We start from the raw sequence: 9,145 nt of genomic DNA, 5'->3' as shown, positions 1-9,145 counted from the left end.
TTTCCACACATTTTCAATCCTTGCCAACTCACTTTGTTAAAGGCTACACACACACACACACAGAGCTCAAGCAAGCAACAAATGAGAAGGTTTGAAATTTCAGTTTTCCATAGTTAGAAAAAAAGAAAATAAAAAAGAAAAGCTGCAAATTTAGGGTGTGGGATTTTTATTCTTTAGTTTTTCAGAGCGGTGAGTCTCATGTTGTGGAGGCTGTTTGGGCTATGGAAGCCTAAATCAGGAAATCCATGAGGAGGTTTGTGAGTCTTTTTCTTTCTTGCTTCTGAAGTTAATGCAGTGTTTGATGCCAGATGCTTAGGACACACTGAGTTGAGTAGGTATTACACCAGCTTAGTATTCCAAAGGCATGATGCACTCCCTTAGTTTTGAATCTTGCTGTTTTCAAATCATTGTTTTCTGTCCAGATTTATTTTATGCAGACATGAGGAGGAAATGAAACCAGCAGAGAGGTTGCTGCTGAAGAAACAGAAGAGACAAAAGTCGTATTCTCTTGCAAGATCAATTTGTATTCAGTTAGCTTAGGCAGCTCTGATGCTCTCTAGGTCTTGAGTTGCTTCTATTAATAACCAACTCTGTAAAGAGAAAAAAACAGTTTATTGCCCTCTGGAAAGAGCTTGAAGGGTTTCAGTGACTTTATCAATTTTTCTCTGCTGTGTTTTAAGTAAGACCCACACAGTTCAGTAGAGTGAGAACAGTTGGGATTTAAGTCCTTTCCAAATTACTGGAATGAAGTTTCTCCACCAGATCCAAAATGGTGTTCTAGAAACATGCTGCAAAGAAGTTCTCTGCTGCAATTCACTCTTGTATGTCTACCTTTGTAAGTCTTTCTTAAAAGGGCTTGAAGGAGAAGTTCTCTTTTTGGGGTGCTGTACTGTGAGTTAACAGTCCAGTGCCTGTTGATGGGCTGCATTTAAAGACCAGTTCTCTTCCACTTCTGATTTCTGTATCTGAGAAACCAGAGAGACAGGACAATACCTTTTGCTGGCTTTTATCCTGAATTACAGAGCTGTGACACTGAACTCAAGTGGATTATTGTCCTTTTTTTGCTGTTGTTTTTGTTCTGAGAAGTGTTTTCCCACTTTGCAGGTATGTGAGAATCCTTTGTGATTCAGGAACACATTTCCAGAGTGTCTAGATGTAATAATCAAAGCTGGTCAGATGTAGATGGAGATAATCTGTTAGAATCTGATCATTTTCACCCATTAGATATTTTCCTAACCAGTTTATCAGTGAGGTGTGCAGAGACAGAATAGCTTTATCTGGGTATTGGATTTGAAGACCTAAAATCCTTTGTCAGAAGGCAAACTGCTTTCTGAACAGCAAAGAGGAGAGGGGGGGGAAAAAAGAAGTTAAAAAGACTTTGTAGCTGTAAGCTTTCTTCCTTGAAGGGTATCACTAATGGTGAACAGCTTGGTACAAAGCCACACATGGGTTTAGTGCTGATTGCACTGATCTCTTTGCAACCCTGTAATCTCTCTGCAGCATCTTAATTTAGTTCTCACTTTTCAATCTAACTCAGCTGCAGGAACAATAGAGCTCATAGAGGATTTGGTTGGTTTGTTTGTTTTAGGGTTGGGTTTACTTAATTTTCCTGTTTGTGATTGTTTCTTCTTGTCTCTTTCCTCCATAGGAGGAAGCACAGATTAAATACAAATACCATTTTATTTCTCCTCCCTAATTTAGTGGAAGTGGTTAGTTCTTTGAAATGCTGATGTTCCTCACAGGAGAGATGCAAAAACATAGGACATCTTCAACAGTCTTTGTTGCTAGTATGCTTAGATTCCAAATTGAGTGAGATAGATGCCTAGCTAAGCTAGAAGAAACCTGCCTTAAACTACACTTGGGATTAAACCTAAAGCATCAGTTTCTTTCAAGACATCAGAGGGGTTTGAACTCTGGACTGCATTTTCTTTTTGCCCTCTTTTCCCCCCCCTTTTGTTCTTCCCCCCCTTCCCCTCCCCTCCTTATTTTTATCTCCTTTTCCCCCCAGGTCCCATTTTTTGCAATGCATTTATTTTTTCTGTTTGACAGGGTTCACAGAATAATTGAGGTTGGAAGGGTCTCTGGAGCTGATGTTATTCAACACCCATGCTCAAAGGAGGAGAGCAGGTTGCTGAGTCCATCCTGATTTTTAATACCCAAAAAGATGGAGACTCTTCCAACAGGGAAACCTGTCCCAGTTTTTGACCACCTTCACCACATGAAAGTTTTTAGTATGCTGAGATGGGATCTCTGGTGTTTCAGTTCCTAGCCCCTGCAGGAAGGGCTGGCTCCATCTTTGCCCCCTTCTATCCAGTAGCTTTACACATCAGGGAGCCCCCCCCGAGCCCCCTCAGCACCATCACTTTCAGCCTGTGTGACAGATGCTCTCATCCCTTCATCATCTTTGCGGCTCTTGGGAGTTGTTTTGGAATTTCTTCCAAGTAGCTACACACAAAACCCCCTGCAGCAGCTTCTCTGTCCATGGGTAGTCTCCAAATCCACTCACAGGGTAATTTATGACTCACTTCAGCATCTCCTTCTCCCATGTGGCACCACTCTTTGCACTCAGTGGAAAATCCTTTCCTTCCCCCATTTCTTTTGCAAGCAGAGTGCCTTCACTACCACAGAACCAGCAAGGTTCTGCCACATGCCAGGCTTCTCGGGGGTCTGTGCAGGGTCTTTGCTCCTTGTGTAGAGCAGAATGTCTGATGGGAACAATGGGAGAGGAAGGGAGAGAGGGTTTTTTTCCTGATTTAATGTGGTGTTTTGGGAGAAGGGTGGGGGGAAATCAAAAGCTTTCTATCTCCCCACAAAGAGTGGGAGAAAAAGAAGTGAGTTTTTAACTGTGAGAGAGATTTGGCCAGGTCATAAGGGTTTATTTTGTTTCTGGATGCAGACACATAGCACAACTGCCCTGGAAATCCATGGAGATTGCCCACACTTTGAGCAAACAAAGCTCCCCACCAGGAGCTGTTCTTAATACCACATGAAAGGAAGGGGGAAAAAAAAAAAAAGTGTGTTCCTGATGATTTCTCTGTTTTACTCCAGTTTGAGTTCAGTTGTCAGGCTCACAGATACTGTGGTCAAGTCTCTCATACTGAGAGATTAGTAGACTAGGTTATTGCAAATGGTTCTGGGTTCAGGTGTATCTTGAGTCTAAAAGGTGTGAATTTAAACTTTGTAAAAAAAAAAAAAAAAGTAATAGCTGCCAATGCAGTCAGATATATTTTATAAGACTATGATGATCCCTATATGTCCCTTAAGGGATGAAATGTTATTGTTTTTAAGCTATGGTTTAAAAGTTTTTATATGAGGGCTTCAGTTGCTTCTTGGTCGCTGGGCTTTTCCCCTCCAGCCCCCAGGATGTGAGAGCACTGAGACTATTGCTGGTCTCTCTCTGAGAGGAACCATGAAGCATTTTATATGCAAATAGAAGGGGAGCTTTGTGCACCCTGCAGGGATGGAGAACATGCAGGTGTTGGGAGCACCTGGTGCTCCTGCATCCCCTGCAACTTCCACACCCATCAGAGTATGGAAAGTAGCTAATTTTCATTCCGATCGATTCAGTTCGAGTTTTGCTCACCAGGTGGAACCCAGTTTTGGAGGGTTCTCATCTCCAGTTATGGACATAATATAAAATTCCATAGCATCTTGCTGACAGATAAGAGGGTTCAAGGCCAGGTGGTGCCTCAGCCACATCAGAGGTCCCTAGGAAATAGAGTCAGTTCAAAGAATCTGAGGAAATGTACCATAAAAGACCACCAAAATGTGAATGTTTTGGAATGCAGCAGTGCTTACTGCTCTGGGTTTTTGTTCACTCGCTGTGTGCTAGCACAGCAATCCAGTGCCCACCAGGTCCCAGCTACAAATCTGGTTGCACTAAAAGAGCTGAATGAGTTTTGTGGTGCTGCCAGCCCAGTGTGGCAACTCTACCTACAGTCTTCCTGAGGGTTGCTGAAGTCCCCAGAGGAGTGATTTTGTTCGACCATTCGTTTAGCTGATGCATGCTTTTGATATCCTGCCCTATAACCAACTTCTTGGACAGCTTCTTTGCCCCGTTCCTGCAGTGCCTTCACTCTAGGTGCTGCCCTATGGTGAACCCTCCCTTCCCCCTACCCCTCACCCCCTGAAAAGGGACAAGAGTAAGCTGAGAGGAAAACAAACAAACAAACAAACAAAAAAAAAAAAGAAATGTGAATTAAATTATTGTTGGGCTTCTTTGTGCATTTTAGTAGCAGTGAATCCCCCTTAACTGTGCCAGTCTCCAGGTCACCAGCCGTATATTCCAGTCATCATCTCATCCACACAGCTTCTCTTGTTGCTGCTGGCCACAGCTAGATTTACCTTGGCATGTTTATTGATCTAACAGAATTGGGTTTGAGTTTTTGGGTTGGTTTTTTTTTTTTGTTGTTGTTTTGGTTTGGTTAGGTTTCATTTTGTTTTGTTTGTTGGTTTTGTTTTTAATGTATCCGATGTTTAAAAACTACACTTCACGTTTTTCTATAATAACTCTCTGGCTATTAGGTATTTTTCAGGACCCATAGTTCTTGGTGGCTATCTCTCTCTCTATATATATATATTTTTTGTGACTTTTTTTTTTTTTTGTAAACTCCAAGTGCCCGTTTCAACAATCATTTTTAGAGTTTCCTTGTAATCAATGTGAATTATTCTCATTGGGTTTTTTCGACTCTGTTCTGAGCCTGTAGTGTTTGCTTTTTTGTGATCAATCTGTGTCCTGTATATAATTCTGTATAGTTACATTGTATTGAAATACTAGCTTGTTTGATATAAGAAGAAGTTATGTATTGGGTACCTTTTTTGCTAGCCTGGTTGTTTAATCTTTAAAAAACAAAAACAAACAAACAAAAAAAAGTTCTAAAATACATTAAAAAAAAAAAAGAAAAAAAAATCTCCAAACTGGTCCCATTAATAGGTCAAAATTAAAGGGGGAGAAAAAAAAACAACTAGTTTTGAGTGTCTTTGGATAGAAACATGAAGCTAAGATTTTTCATTAAAATATTAATGTTTTATGGAGTATATCTTTGCTTGGTGTCGTTATTTAACTGGACCAGACTTTGTCTTCTAGGACAAAAGACCAGCTTTGACCTTCTGTTCTAAGGTGCAGCCCTCAGAGCTAAATTCTCTACAACTTTTGCTTATAATTACTCTCAAAATAGTTGAGTGTGAGGAGAACTCACCTATGGCTGGAGCTGTCGTTGGGAGGAGGTGAGTTTAAAAGAGGGACATGGAGGGGGGCTAGAGGAGGCCATGAAGATGATCAGAGGGCTGGAGAACCTCCCCTGTGGGGACAGGGTGGGAGAGTTGGGGCTGTTCAGTCTGGAGAAGGCTCTGGGAAGACCTTAGAGCAGCCTGAAGGGACTACAGCAGAGCTGGGGAGGGACTTTTTACAAGGGCTGGGAGTGACAGGATGAAGGGCAATGGATTGAAGCTGGAAGAGGGGAGATTGAGACTGGAGATGAGGAAGAAATTCTTTAGAATGAGGGTGGGGAGACACTTGAACAGGTTGCCCAGGGAGGTTGTGGATGCCTCCTCCCTGGAGGTGTTTATGACCAAGCTGGGTGAGACCTTGAGCAACCTGTCCCTAGTGGGAGGTGTCCTGACCCATGGCAGGGGGGTTGGAACTGGGTGATCTTTAAAGTCCTTTTCAACCCCAACCATTCTCTGAATCTCTGGTGAAGGCTTTGGAGAGAATGAAGTTGGAGGTGCAAAGGCTTTGTGTCAGTCTCTCATAAAAGCAAGAATTTTGTTTCTTTGAAGACAGGCAGAGCCAGTTAGAAGCAGGCAGTGATGCTTAGCAGACCATCACAAACCCAAAGCCTCTCTGACTGCATCTGAACATCGTAAAGCTCAGACAGGACTGCTGAAGCCCTTAGCTTTGATGGATGGTGAGGTCCAGGCTTGGAACTCGAGCAGACTTCTGCAAAGCACAACCATATGTTAGTATGAAACATCTTTTAACGTCCTTTACAAAGCAAGTGCTGCACTACTGGAGTTCTTCTGTGGCTTCCTTCTGGTGTTTCAGCATTTTATTCCTGTCAGGAATGAAGCACCATTTCTTCTGTACAGAGGAGAGAGCTGAGATGAGGTTGAACTCGTAGCTACCAAGAGTAGTAGAGCAGGGAAAAGTTCCTGAAGGTCCTGGTGAAAATGAAACTGCTAAAGGAGACCTGGGTTGTGGATAAAGAGCCTTTCACAAGCTGCTCCTGCAGACTGCATCTCCAGAGTGCTGAGTGCAACTCTGTCATCACCGTTCCTGGAGCAGAGGTTGCTGTGAGCAAACAGAGCAGGGGTAAGTGTGGACACTTCAGAGCTCAGAGATAGGAGTTTCAGGCCTGATCTGGGGCATCTGTTCACACTTTCTGCACAGGAGACCAGCACCCTGGAACAGCAGATTTGTATTTCCTGATAATGGCCTTGATTTTCTTGGTTGCCTTTCAAAAATCCTTTAGCAATAAGCCACAGACACCCAGAGTGACAAATGTCTGTTTAAAAACCATCCCAAAGGCTTGAGCTAATTGCTTTTGATGGTGGCCTGCCTTTGCCTCAGTCACAAGGTCTCCGGGTGAAGATTAGAGAGCAGCTCCTGGGGCATATATTTGTGTATCTCACTTGAACCTTTACCTCTGATGGTGAAATCTGAGCTCCTCTATCCACATTTTGAGGTTAGGGAAGCTGCTTTTGCTCAGCTGTATGTGAAATTGTGTGGCTGTGCCACTGTCCCAGACTCTTGGACGCCACCCCACATCTCAAACACGAGCCACTGGATTTCTGTGGGAATGCATCTGCTGCATCTGGCTGAGCTGCATTCCCAGTCTGCCATCAAGCTGGATGCTCAAGCCCTGTGTTTTGTAATGCTCCCATCACTTGGAAGGTAACAGTTTTTTCTCACCAAGTACTGCCTGTTCCCCTCCACATGCACACAGTCTCCATATGCTCACTCAGAAGGAATTTTGAGCAGTGACCATGAAAAAACGTCGTCTGACCAACTCTTGCCTTGCTGCTCCCCTCAGGAACATCTGGGCTTGGGTCTTCCTCTTGGTTAATTCCCATGAAGATGGTCCTGGGGTTGGAGCATCTTCACTATGGGGAGAGGCTGAGAGAGCTGGGTCTGTTCAGCCTGGAGAAAGCTCTGAAGAGACCTTAGAGTAGCCTTCTAGTACCTGAAAGGGGCTACAGGAGAGCTGGGGAGGGATTTTTGACAAGAAGGACAAGGAGGAATAGATGGAAGCTTGCGGAGGGGAGATTTAGACTAGAGAGTAGGAAGAAATTCTTTAGAATTGAGGGGGGTGAGACCCTGGAACAGGTTGCCCAGGGAGGCTGTGGATGCCCCCTCCCTGGAGGTGTTCAGTGCCAGCTTGGATGAGGCCTTGAGCGACCAGATCCAGTGGAGAGTGTCCCTGCCAATGGCAAGGGTTTGGAACCAACCCAAACCATTCTATGAATCTATGACAGGAGCAAGGAGACCATGATGTGTTTATGGGCTGGTGGAGGAGGTGGCTTTCAATTCCAGGATCATTTTTCTGTGAGTGAAGCCATTCTGACACACACAGAAGGAGAGAGGATCCCTCAGGGCTTGAGTCTACATCACTGAAGGATACCAGGCTTTGGAGGAGCAAGGTGAATTACAGTCCCAGTCCACTGAGGCATTTAAAGAGAAATGTGTTTAAATCTCTCCTGAAGAGCTTATCCATTTGGTGAACTCTCCTGCAGCTCCTCTGCCTCAGCAGGGTGTATTTTACAGCCTGTGTATTAAGGGGGTGCACAGAACAGCTTTAGGAGAGTTCCTGTCCATAAACAGAGCTTTGCACTGTATAAAACACAACCGGAGAGTAAAAGATACCACAGCACAGGGCTAGCAGGCAACAGAGCTCAGCAAACCAAAACATTTCTGCGGGGTAGGACTTCATCTTCCCACAATTGCAGTGAGGAAAATAACAAAAATCCTAACAAACCCTTTTTACATAACTGCAGGGTCGCAGCCATCAGCCTCAGCGCTGACGTGACAGCAATTACAAACAAGAGTTATGCAACAGCCTCCTTGATTGAATTGAAATTAATAGAGAAGAAGGGTGGGAAAAAAAAAGCCAAACAGAAAGAAATGGCTTTGGGTTAACTTCTTCTGTTTTGAATGCATAAAAAACCTGCTCAGCCTCTTTTTTTTTTTTTTTTTTTCTTTTCCTGGTGTTTTTGAGTGGAACCGGAGGCAGCGTGGTGAAGGCAGCATTGCAAAGTGTGCAAAACAAGCAGAGAATGGTTTGGGTTGGAAGGGACCTCAAAGATCATCCAGTTCCAAGCCCCTCTGCCATGGGCAGGGACACCCCCTACCAGCCCAGGTTGCTCAAGGCCTCATCCAACCTGGCCTTGAACACCTCCAGGGAGGGGGCATCCACAGCCTCCCTAGGTAACCTGTTCCAGTGTCTCCCCACCCTCACTGGAAAGAACGTCTTCCTGATTTCCAGTGTAAATCTGCCCTCCTCAACAGAAGAGAAGGCTTCAGGGAGAGCTTAGAAGAGCCTTCCAGCCTACTACAGGAGAGCTGGAGAGGAACTGCTTATGAAGGTATGTAGTGATGGGACCAGAGGTGATGGTTTCAGACTGGAAGAAGCTGGATTTAGATTGGAAATTACCAGGAAATTTTCCCCCATGAGGATGGTGAGGTCTTCGTCCTCCTGGTGCCACCCTTTATCTACTGGTCCATGGTGATAAGATCTCCCCTAAGTCTTCTCAGGGCTGAACAAACCCAGCTCTCTGAGCTTTCCTTCATATTTGCCTGCTCAGCTGTGATGGATTTGTGCTGGATTCCCTGGTTCACCACCAGTAGACCTTGGACAAGTGGCTCCATCCCCAGCAGCCTTCTTGTTGAGGGATAAAAGCTGATCCTGCCTTAGCTGTTGAGTTTCCCAAGGCATTCTCATTTGCCCTTGGCTTTCCTGGGCCAGTAACTCAGTGTTGTGTTACCCTGGGCTGCTGTTAGGTGACATGAAGAGTGGGGTTTGTGCAGACATCTCATTGTCCTCACTTGCCTTTCCCTCTTCCTTCCATCTCTGGCTGTGGATTCTAAGGGAGCAAGGAAAAAAGGGAAAGCTCACATGGCCTCTAACATCTCTCCAGCCAGAAAGAAAGT

This window comes from Indicator indicator, chromosome 34 (genome assembly GCF_027791375.1).
Source record: "Indicator indicator isolate 239-I01 chromosome 34, UM_Iind_1.1, whole genome shotgun sequence".
Lineage (NCBI taxonomy): Eukaryota > Metazoa > Chordata > Aves > Piciformes > Indicatoridae > Indicator > Indicator indicator.
Note: the sequence above shows the minus strand (reverse complement) of the source record.